Below are 12,415 nucleotides of genomic sequence, written 5' to 3'. Positions count from 1 at the left end.
CTCCCAGAATGTGGCCACTTGTTCCTTGGGACCCCCATGTTGTTCCATCCCAGGAACTTGCTTGCCCTCACCTGCTGTGAGCTCTAGTCACGTGTGTCTATGAAGGGTGTCATCACAGTATCACCTATACCTGTACCTGGCACAGGGCCTTGTAGGCTGGTAGCTACCCCAGGTGTCTACTGAGGGAACTTTAACCTAATTAAACCTGAGCTCTCAAAAATGCCCTCAGTGGAGGGCTGCTGTGAGGATTCCATGAATGGATGCTCACAAAGAGATCTAGTTCAGTGTTTGGCACACAGTGAGTACTCACTGCAAGGAAGGGTTGCCATTGGGCTGTTTATTGTTATTTGTATTTGACCAGCCTCCCTTCCTGGATTTGAAGTAGTTCCTATTCCCAGAAAGAGGCAGATAAGAGATAGTCACACAGCCACATGAAGGTCAAAACCAAGTTTCCCAATTCTGGACTCCCCAGGAAGTGCTCAATGCCCCTCAGAAAACTACTCAGTCAAGGTTCAGGTCTGTGTCCTTTGACAACATAAGAGCCCCTTGTGATGAAATAATTCAGCTGCAGCTCCATCACAGAACCACACATGTATTTCCCATCTTAACTTGTCCTTGCCCTACTCCACGTTCCTAATCAGAGACTGAATGTACCATGTCAGACTGGCCTGGAGTATATTTGATTCTTTTGTATAACTTCTATTGCTATGCTAAGATTTTATATTTTTTCCATTTATTTCAAGAGACTTTGCAATTACTTATTAAAGCATTTTTGTGGTGGCTACATTAAAACCCTTGTCAAATAATTTCAACATCTAATTCATCTTGGTGTTGGTATCAGTTGATTGTTTTAGGGTGATTTTTATCATATTCTGGATATGTTGACTATTATGTTAGAAGACTCTAATTCCTACTTAAATATTTGATTTTAGCAGGCAGTCAGTTTGTTTAGGTTTAGCATGCAGGTCCTGGCCTACTTTTGAAGGCTGTGATTCCAATGACAATTTAGTTTCAGAGCCTCTGTAGTGCTATTTTGGTCTGCTTGATTCATGTGGTGCTAATGGGTCCACTCTTCCCTGCTGGCGCTGCCTGAGGAAGCAGAGTGTTTCTCAGATAGGGTTGCCTGGTGCCTCTAGGTGGGGGAAGTGATTTTTCTAGTCTGTGGAAACAAAGAATCTTCCATGTCTCTGCTGGTTCTGGTGGGACTCCCCTGACTTTGCTGCCTGCCTTCCTGGTATCTCTCAGAGGAAGAGAGAAGCCTCAAGACCATGAAGATAAACAGGCTTCCTGGGCTAGGCTACTTGTTATGGTCACATTTCCCCTTGATGGTGTGCTTGCTTGGAGAGTATCTTTCAGTGGGGTAGGGGAGTCTCTGACCTTGTGAGAAAGGACAGCACCTCTTCTGGCTGCTTATTGTCAGTGGGGCACCTTGCTAAATCCCACTTGCTGGAGTTGCCAGGCTTACCTGTTGGTGTCAGTAGGACTCCCATTCAATGCAGAGGAGAAAGGAACCTACAGGAACCATTTTCTATTGCTAGGATGGGGTTTGGGAAATGCTGGCCCTGGGTCACATTTATGGCTTGAGAGTCATAAGGTACCCTGCTACTATGGTGTTCCTCCAGTTCTGGGATTCCTAATCATTCTGCCTTCCCCTTTAAACCTTTTAGAATTCTCCTGTGGCCACCTCTTGAATTATTTCCAGGATTTCTGGTTGGGTTTACCTGGGAGAAGCAGGGAGAAATGAGTCTATGCTATCTTCTCCAGACTGGAAGTGGAAGACCAATCCTGCATTGGTGTCTGCTGCTGCTTCTCCTAGGAATGATTCAGACTTTCATTTATCATCCTTTTTTTGGGGGCAAAGAGAAGCTCAGCAGGCTTTGCTTTGGTTAATATATCAAGCCCCCAGCTTTTTGTTTGTGGGTGCATCCATATCTGTGTGTGTGTGTGTGTGTGTGTGTGTGTGTGTGTGTGTTTGAGAAGAAAAGCTGGCAGAGATTAGCCCTGAAATAACTGTATTACAGTAGTCAAACACTCTGATAGGATATTGAGTTAGCTGTGGATTTGTCTTGCTGATAAGATACTCCTATACCACTATACTCACAGGATCATCATATTTTGAGCGTCAGAACAATTATATTTTGGTATTTACATATAGGCGAAAGGCAGAAAATTTGAGAAACACATTCACCCATCCAAACCCAAAGAATAGACTCAGAGACACAAAGAACAGTGGAAGCGAGACTTTTAATGGTGGTCTTACAAAATCGGGTGTCTGGTAGGCAGGCACACCTGGGGCAGTTACAGCAGGTAATTTATCTCTAGCATGCAAGTCCCTCCCCCAGTTCCTCATTGGTCAAGTACTATGGGGTTACAATAGTCCCAGACGTCACCTAAGTTTCATTATCTTTTATAAGATTATACCCCAGTCCCCTACCCCACTTACATTTCGATTTCCCAATAACAAAACTTTCTTCCCTTTTATGGGCTGACCTCTGCTCTACATTCTGTTTCCTTATCATGACTTTCTAGGTACCTGAGCCATGTGGTTTGTCATGTCCACAGGCTGGTTGCCAGTACTTAGATTTATCATGCCTTGAAAATTGACCATGTAAAATGTTTTCTCACAAATTCCCTCCTCTTTTTAATTTACTTCCTTTGGTCTCATTTTCATCTAAACCCTTTTTGGTCCTCGAATCACTCTAGAACTTGTCTACTTTCTTCCTTATAGGAGAGTGAGTTTAATTTGGTTTCTAATAGTAGCAGGTTATTTTGCTGGTAAGTCATTGGCATTTGTTTATTAATAGCTCTTTCAATTAATCTCTGTGCTACTCTCTTCACACAAGGGATAATACAACATCCCACTGCTGTTAAGACTCCTGCCACAATTATGAGAGATGTATGGATTGAAGCTACCATGTCTTTCCATTTTCCAAACCAACCTTCTAGCCAGCCTGTAAATGGGTCAATTCCAGCATTTTCTGCCAGTTTGTCGGCTAGAGTTGTCAGTCCTTGTAAAACTTTGGTGATGGTCCCATCTGGGGCAATATTGTTGGGAATGAAAGTACAACATTTCCCATCTAGCATAACACATACGCCCCCTTTTTCTGCTAGTATCAGACTTGTCTAGCACAAGTCTGTTTCCCAGGCCATTCGGCTGGTGGCATCAAACTTGCTAGCCACCTCTTTGAGGGCGTCCTGAGTACAATTGATGAATCTCTGTTGATTATAACAGATATAATTAATCCAATCCACATTCTTATTAATAGCTGACACCAAAAGAGTGCTGACTCAAACTCAGCAGCTATTTGGCTTCAGGCCTTAAATTCATTAGGCACCCCCTTAGGGACTCCTATCGAGTCAATATATATATTGGGATCAAAAGAATTTGTCATATCTCTCTGGTTTTGGTGGCCATGTGTATTTTCGGGTATCTTATGGAATGCCAGGGTGAAAGGAATGGCCAATTGGACTAAAGCACAAGTCCTGGTCCAGTTGGACAGTAACTAACAGGTTATGGAGGTCCCTTTTCCCACAGTACCACCAGACATCAGCCCAGAGTATATGGAGAGCTGAGTAATTGCCATTGCCTCACTCAGCAGTGATGATTACGATGTGGGTACAAGTACGAGAGTTCTCCCACAGGCTTATTGAACTCTGCCCCCTGCCTAGAGAGACAAGAGGAGTGGTTCATATTCCCTATAGAGAATGAGGGGATTGCTCTGGGATCTGACCACCACAATGCAGGAAAGAACAATGACAGGCTCTTACAAGTCTCATTTCCCCATGCATCTTTGTCCTGGTATAGAGCCAACATGCAATGCATGCCTTCAGGATCGGTATCCCATCCTAGGGGAAATGGAACCACCTGTGCCTGAGGTCGTCCTGCAACACACACATAGCAATTACTTTTTTTTTTGAGACGGACTCTCGCTCTGTCACCCAGGCTGGAGTGCAGTGGCATGATCTCGGCTCACTGTAACCTCTGCCTCCCGGGTTCAAGCGATTCTCCTGCCTCAGCCTCAGCCTCATCCTCCCGAGTAGCTACGATTACAGGCATGTGCCACTATGCCTGGCTAATTTTTTGTATTTTTAGTAGGGACGGGGTTTCACCGTGTTAGCCAGGATGGTCTCAATCTCCTGACCTCGTGATCTGCCTGGTTCAGCCTCCCAAAGTATTGGGATTACAGGCGTGAGCCACTGCACCCAGCCAGCAATTACTCTTGCTGAGGGCTTGTACTGAAAATTTGACCCATTTGACCCAGGCATTCACATCCCTGTACCCTGTCTCAATTTCTAAAGTTTGCCTTAAATCCTTTACCTCAATTATTTCTACCCTTTTAGGGTCATTATTTGGTTAACTATTTCCATCAATAACAGCATAACCATTATGTCTCTTGCCATTTGTCACTTGGGACAACCCATCCACAAACAGCCTTATCCCATCACGTAGTGGAGCTTCCTTAAGGTCTGGTCTAACTTTGATTTGGTATTCTATGATATCTAAGCAGTTATGGTCTGATGTCTCTTTGTTCTTCTCTCTTTTCCATAGGAAACTGGCTGGATTCAGGCAAGTATCTGCTGTTACAACCAAATTATCTTTTTCTAGTGACATGGCTTCATATTTTAGAATCCAAGAATCCATTAACCACCTCCCGGCTTTTTGATTTAATATATTCCTGACTTGGTGTGGGTGCTTACTATTAGGGCCCCACCAAAGGTTAGCTTTTGACTCTACCAGCAGGGCTATGGCAGCTACTGCTTGCACACATTCAGGCCACCCCCGAGAGACAGGCTCGAGAAGCTTGGAGACAAAAGCAACAGGTTGCCTCTTCCCTCCCCTGGTTTGAGTGAGCACCCCAAGGCCAAACTCTGGCCTACTGTTACAAACAGATGGAATGGTTTCTCTAAAGATGGGAGCGCCAGGACCGGGGCAGTAATGAGGGCCGGCTTTAGCTCTTTCACTACCTGAATTTCCTCTGGGGATCATTGCATGGGATCGGGTTCCTCTTCTAGTAACTTGAGATACAGAATTTTTGTCTTTTGAGCATATGAGTCAATTCATAACCTGCAGTAGCCAGTTGAACCTAAAAATTTTCGGAGTTCTCTCTGTCTTAGGCAAAGGCAGGCCCACTATTCCAGATATTCTCTCTGGGTTTATTCTCCACTTCCCTTCACTAATCAGGTGTCCTAAATATTTAACTTCTTTTTCTACAAACTGCAATTTGTTCTTAGAGACTTGCAATCCCCTTTCTCCTAGGAAATTAAGCAAGCTTATGGTGGTTTCTGATACCTCGGCCCTCCTCTCCCCAGAAATTAAAAGATTATCTACATATTGTAATGACTGGGTTCCCCTGGAAGGTTGGAATTCCTCCCGGACTTTTTCTATTATTTGACCAAATACGTTTGGGGCTTCCATGAAACCTTGTGGCAGCACAGTCTAGCAGTACTGTTGTTTTCTCCCAGTTATAGGATTTTCCCATTCAAAGACAAAGAGGTCCCTACTCCGAAAATCTAGGGGACATGCCCAGAATGCTTCTTTTAGACCCACCACACTGAACCACTTATGTTCACAGAGTATCTTATTAAGGAGGGTGTAGGGGTTAGGTGCCACAGGATGGTGGGTCTGGACAATTTGATTCATAGTCCCTAGGTCTTGCACCAATCTATAGAACCCATCAGGCTTTTTGACTGGGAAAATTGGAGTATTGTATGGTGAAATGCAGGGTTCTAATAGTCCATCTTTAATCAATCCCCCTATTACCAGTTGGAGATCTTTTCTCCCTTCAAGAGAAATGGGATATTGTTTTCTTTTTTTTTTTTGAAACGGAGTCTCACTCTGTTGCCAGGCTGAAGTGCAGTGGCATGATCTCAGCTCACTGCAACCTCCGCCTCCTAGGTTTAAGTGATTCTCCTGCCTCAGCCTCCTGAGCAGCCGGGACTAAAGGTGCGTGCCACCATGCCGAGATATTTTTCGTATTTTTAGTAGAGACAGGGTTTCACCATGTTGGTCAGGATGGTCTCGATCTCTTGACCTCATGATACGCCCACCTCGGTCTCCCAAAATGCTGGGATTACAGGCGTGAGCCACTGTGCCTGGCCTGTTTTCTGAAAACTACTTCTCCTGGTTGTTTTAGTTTAATCTGTAAGGGTGTGATTTTTAACCCTCCCCTGTTGCCTTCCCTAATCCGCACAAGGGGATTAATTTTTCTTTCCTCTTCCTTTGTTAGGAGGCCCATCATTACTTTTATTTGTCCTTCCTCTATTCCTAATCCTAAACCCAATCTCACAATCAGGTCTTGACCAAGGAGGTTAGTTCCTGCTTCAGGAACATATAAGAGTGACCCCTCAATTTGTTCAGGTCCCAATCTAATTAACATTTTCTTGAATATCAGAACCTGAAATCCCTCCCCTTTTACCCCTGATACTGTCAATTTTTCCTTAGAGACTTCTGTACCCCTTGGTTGGTGAATTAGGGAGGAGCAAGCCACCCCAGTATCAACCAAAACTGTCACTTCTTCTCCCTTGGGTCCCACCTTCACATTTATCAACGGTTCCTGGAGAGTCCTACTCAGAAGGAACCCCTGGCCCCCCTTGTCTTCATCAACGGTCATGAAGGGGATCATTTTTTCTTCTTTTTTCCATTCAGGACATTCTCTCTTAAAATGCCCTGGTTTTCCGCACTTCTAACATCAACTCATAGTCTTAGGAGCTTTTCCCTTCTTTCTCTGTGTCGAAATCTATTATTCCATTGTTTCCTTCAAGAGGGATCTTGATCTAACCTTTTTCTGACTACCTTTTCCACAGTGGAAACCATGATTCTCGCTTTTTGTTTCTGCTTCTCTTCCTCTCTCCTTACAAAGACCTTCTGAGCTTCCCTCAGTAATTCCTCAATTGGTTTCTCATCCCATTCATTACTCTTTTGTAATTTTTTTGTAATGTCAGGCCAGCTCTTAGTTACAAAGTTAACCTTCAAAAGGCCTTGCCCTACTGGGTCCTCCAGATCTAATCTAGAGTATTTTCTCAGGATCCTCTGCAGGAATGCAGAGGGAGTTTCCTCGTTTTCTTGTTGAATCTTGAATGCCTTTGAGACATTTTGTGTCCTAGGAGTGGACTCTTTGATCTCTTTAATTATTAGTTCCCTGAGGTCCTGCATTTGGGCCCAGTCCCTGGGATCATTATTATCCCATTTAGGATCGACATTCGGAAATTTTTGTTTGGTTGGCAAGACTCCTTGCCCGGGAGGGTGTTGCCTCTCCCAGATGGTCATGGCTGCTCTCCTAATCATTCCCCTTTCTTCTCCTGTGAACAGAATATTCATGATAGACATCATTTCAGCCCAGGTGTAAAAGCTGGTTCCTAGGAATTGGTCCAGCTGGTCTGCTAAACCGAGGGGATCTTCTAGGAACGGTTTCATTTCCTTCTTGAAATTCCTAACTTCAGAACTTCTAAGAGGAGCATTTACAAAGCCAGTCTCTCCCTGTCCCATGGGAACTTCCCTAAGAGGGGGAGCATGCTAGATGCCTGCTGTGTGGAAAGGATAAGGAAGTTCTCAATATCCCTCTTACACTGTTCTTTTTCTTAAATTTGGATGAGGACTTAAAGGAGCAATTGGTTCGGCTCCCCCAAGGTCTCCAGGTCTTTCTTCCTCTAACCCTCCTGTTGCCCCCTTGATCTTCCTGTCCCCTATTTTGTGAGCTGTATGGAAGGGCAAGCATGATAGGGGGTCCCAGGGCTTTTCACTGGGCAAGGGCTTTTTACTAGGCTCTTTTTCTTCTTCTTTGATGGGGAACGTGGGGGTTAATTCTTTGATCCAGCAGAGAGCATAACCTATCTGTTCTTGTAAGGATGTGTTTTTTGTTGTTTTTTTTTTTTTTTTTTAGTGGAGTCTTGCTCTGTTGCCCAGGCTGGAGTGCAGTGGTGCGATCTCAGCTCACTGCAAGCTCTGCCTCCTGGGTTCACGCCATTCTCCTGCCTCAGCCTCCCGAGTAACTGGGACTACAGGCGCCCACCACCACGCCTGGCTAATTTTTTGTATTTTTAGTACAGATGGGGTTTCACTGTGTTAGCCAGGATGGTCTCGATCTCCTGACATTGTGATCCACCCACCTCGGCCTCCCAAAGTGCTGGGACCACAGGCATAAGCCACTGCACCCGGCCTAGAATGGGGTTTTATCATTCACATAGAGAATTAAAGCTTGGCACACCCAGTCCTCATCTGAGCCAAACTTAAACCAAAAGACTGAAGGCTTACGAATGGGGTCTTTGGGACAGGTAAAACAGCAATACTTTATCATCTTTTGCTTTTCCTTGTCCCTGGTTCAAGGGTTGTCCCTCCAAACCTGCAGCATTCTCCCTAAAGGACTATCTGGGGGAATGTCAGAGGGAGTCTCTTTGGCTCCCTCTTTCCTTTGTCCCCTAGGCCTAGAATTTCTGTTTCCCATTTTCGTCAATCTGTGTCTGAGTTTTTCCCTGTGTACTCAAGCCCCCCACTAGAGGTTTCTTGCACACACCGAGAATCACTTCATCCGTCTCTGGCTGTTTCCCTTGCGAGAGAACAGAACCGCAAATTGGGTCTCCACACTTGCTTCATACCTAGGATACGTCTCAGTCACACACACTCGACCTCCAAAAATGCCCAACCACCAAGACAATACTCACAGTCCAATTTTCCTACCTTGGCTCGTATATGAGGTTGCCTGGTTGCCACGGTGCCTGCTTTTCTCCCTGTGTCACCTCCACTGCCTCCTGAATAACAGTCTCAGGTTTGTCTATGGCCTCTGCAGGGAGCCGGGATTCCCAGACAGAGCAGGCCACTTAAATCAGGTGGGACGCCTCTCCCCTCTTGGCCGGAGTCCAACTCCACGCAGGCACAGAGATCCCAGATTGGCCCCCAAGTTTGCGAGAAACACATTCATCTGTCCAAACCCAAAGAATGGACTCAGAGACACAAAAGAACAATGGAAGCGAGACTTTTAATGGTGATCTTGCAAGAATGGGTGTCTGGTAGGCAGGCACAGCTGGGGCAGCTACAGCAGGTCATTTATCTCCTAGCATGCAAGTCCCTCCCCCAGTTCCTCATTGGTCAAGTACTGTGGGGTTACAATCTTCCTGGACATCACCTAAGTTTCATTATCCCTTATAAGGTTATAACCCTGTCCCCTTCCCTGCTTAAGTTTCGATTCTCCAATAACTTTGTAAACTTTTTCTTCCCTTTTATAGGCTGACTCCTCCTCTACATTCTGTTTGCTTATTGCGACTTTCTAGGTGCATAAGCTGTGTGGTTTGTCACGTCCGCAGGCTGGCTACCAGTACTTAGATTTATCGTACCTTGAAAATAGACCATTTAAAATGTTTTCTCACAGAAAATAAGATTTTAAAACATTATCCTCCCTTTATATAAAACCTTGGGATATCAGCATACTCTGTGCTGGACCAGCATAGTCTGGTCCTGGAAAATAAGGACCACTGGATCACTGTCCATCACAGGAAAACAAAATGCCACTGTAGAAAACTGTCTGTGGCAGGCTGAATAGTGGTCCTCACAACATACCTGTATAACATAATGGTAAAATGCTAAAAGGGACTTTGCAGGTGTGATTAAGTTAATAATCTTGAAATGAGATGATTGCTCTGGATTAGCCAAGGGGACCTAATCTTTATTATGGATTCTTCATAAAAGAGGCAGGAAGGTCAGAGTCAGAGAAGGTCATGTGACTATGGAAGCAGAGGTCAGAGAGTCACAGAGAGACTTGAAGATGCTATGCTGCAGGCTTTGAAGATGGAGGAAGGAGCTATGAACTAAGGAATGTAGGCAGCATCTAGAAGCTGGAAAATGGCTGATTTTGAACTTCAGTCTCCAAAACTGTATTGCCTTAGTTGGTTTTGTGTGGCTATAAAGGAACACCTGAGACTGGGTAATTTATAAATAAAAGAGGTTTATTTGCCTCACAGTTCTGCAGGCTGTATAAGCAGCAAGCAGCATGATGCCAGCATCTGCTTCTGGTGAGAACCTCAGGAAGCTTCTAATCATGGCAGATGACAAAGGGTGAGCAGGCATGTCACGTGGTGAGGGGGGAGTGAGAGAGAGAGGGGAGGCATGCTATGTACTTGTAAACAACCAGATCTCCTGTAAACTAATAGAGTGAGAACTCATTCATTATCATGGGGACAGCACCAAGCTATTCAAGAGGGATCAACCCCCATAACCTAAACACCTCCCAGTGGGCTCCACCTCCAACATTAGGGGACACATTTCAACGTGAGATTTGAAGGGGACAAATATCAAAACTATGTCATATGTGATAATAAATTTATGTTGTTTTAAGCCACTAAACTTGTGGTGATTTGTTATAGCAGCCATAGGAAATTAACACTAATAGAGAGCAAATGACAATGATCAGGGGTTGGAAGTCAGAGAGTGTTGGAGAATAGTATGAGCATGGTTGCTTGTACAAGGATGCACTTAAACCATGAGACTAGTTTGGAAACAAGAAGCCTGAGAAGAGACTGGCTCAATGTCTAAACCATTGCTGCTCTATAGAACTTTATTTGATGATGAAAGTGTTCTACATCTGCACTCTCCAATATGGTAGCCACTAGCCACATGTGACTACTAAGCACTTGAAATGTGGCTAGTACAATAAGGGAACTTTTTCTTTTTTTTTTTTTTTTGAGATGGAGTCTTGCTCTGTCACCCAGGTTGAAGTGCAGTGGCAGATTTCGGCTACTGCAAACCTCCACCTCCTGGGTTCAAGGAATTCTCCTGCCTCAGCCTCCTGAGTAGCTGGGATTACAGGTGTGTACCACCACGCCCAGCTAATTTTTGTATTTTTAGTGGAAACGGGGTTTCACCATGTTGGCCAGGCTGGTCTTGAACTCCTGACCTCAAATGATCCACCCGCCTTGGCCTTCTAAAGTGCTGGGATTACAGGCATGAGCCACCATACCCAGCCTACTCTTAATTAATTTATATTTAAATTTAAAAATCTACATGTAGCTAATGGCTACTGTATTAGACAGACAGTTTTCTACCATTAAAAAGAATGTGGATAGGGTGACTATGAACTTATTCATTAAATTGTTCAATGCTAGAAAACTGGCTTGCCAAAAATAGTCTATGCCAAATTAAAGAAGTACCAACACTTCTCTGGAGATCAGATTTCTTATAATCTCTGCCATAATATAACTAAAAACCTAGATGAGAAAAAAGCATCTAAGCAGCATGTAAAATTGCTGTCATAAAACTCATGAACTTCACTTCATAGGAGATGTATGGAGTCAGTCCTTAGTCAAACAGCTACACATTAGAGGAACCAAGAATACGTTGATCTCAGAACTTCTTCAAAAGCACAAAAATCCGGAACACACTTAGGGAAAAGACATAAGGAAAGACATATTGCTACATGCCTCAGAGGTCCAGGGCAAAAGCAGATGATCATAATGGCCACCCTGAGTCACAAGACAAGGTTATATTATGTTCTGAATCATCTGTTTAAAAAGGCAAAGCAGGCCAGGCGCAGTGGCTTACGCCTGTAATCTCAACACTTTGGGAGGCTGAGGTGGGTGGGTTACTTGAGGTCAGGAGTTCGAGATCAGCCTGGCCAACATGGTGAAACCCCATCTCTAATAAAAACACAGAAATTAGCTGGGCATGGTGGTGGGCATCTGTAATCCCAGCTACTCGGAAGGTTGAGAAACAAGAATCACTGGAACCCGGGAGGTAGAGGCTGCAGTGAGCCGAGATTGCCACTGTACTCTAGCCTGGGCAACAGAATGAGACTCTGTCTCAAAAAAAAAAAAGAAGGCAAAGTAGTGAATAACTCAGTATTTAAAAAAAAAAAAAAAAAAAAAAGCTCAACAGAGGGAATGGGTAAATGCAAAACCAAACAAAAAGTTGTCTTTCCACTTTCATGTAAAATCCCTTCTTTTAGGGTTCTAGCCACTATGCTATGCCATCCACTCCAGCTCCTTGTTAGTCACTTATGCACCAGGATTGATCTGCACCACATGTTTGATAAATTATTGCAAATCCTCTCTCACCATTACCATCCAAATCCTTCTCACCTGCCACGCAACTTCCAAATCTGGATCAATTGAATCGATCCACCACCATTGTTTCTATTTCCAGACTGCCGAGCCCTGGTGGAAGAAATAACACAATGATATAGGCAGGAATATCTTGAAAAGCATGGTTTCTGTGGAATACTATGCAGCAGTTAAATATGTAAGATATCAGCTGGGCATGGTGGCTCACGTCTGTAATCCCAGCACTTTGGGAGGCCCAGGTGGATGGATCACCTGAGGTCAGGAGTTTGAGACCAGCCTGGCCAACATGGCAAAACCCTGTCTCTACTAAAAATACAAAAATTAGCCAGGCGTGGTGGCAGGAGCCTGTAATCGCAGCTACTCAGGAGGC

The 12,415-nt window shown here is 44.3% G+C and overlaps 1 long non-coding RNA gene across 1 annotated transcript in view; it reads right to left on the bottom strand.

Moving 5' to 3' along the window:
- LOC134739006 (uncharacterized) overlaps positions 1 to 12,415 on the bottom strand; it is an 87,368-nt gene that overhangs the window by 33,250 nt on the left and 41,703 nt on the right. Inside the window, exons 7-8 of the long non-coding RNA XR_010125363.1 lie at positions 12,064 to 12,138; positions 8,675 to 8,915 (exon numbers count right to left, since the gene is read on the bottom strand). This is a non-coding gene — a long non-coding RNA (uncharacterized LOC134739006). The remainder of the gene's footprint in view (positions 1 to 8,674; positions 8,916 to 12,063; positions 12,139 to 12,415) is intronic.

Source organism: Pongo pygmaeus, chromosome X (assembly GCF_028885625.2).
Source record: "Pongo pygmaeus isolate AG05252 chromosome X, NHGRI_mPonPyg2-v2.0_pri, whole genome shotgun sequence".
Classification (NCBI taxonomy): domain Eukaryota; kingdom Metazoa; phylum Chordata; class Mammalia; order Primates; family Hominidae; genus Pongo; species Pongo pygmaeus.
The sequence above is the reverse complement of the archived record's forward strand: the minus strand, read 5'-3'. Positions and strand labels throughout refer to the sequence as shown.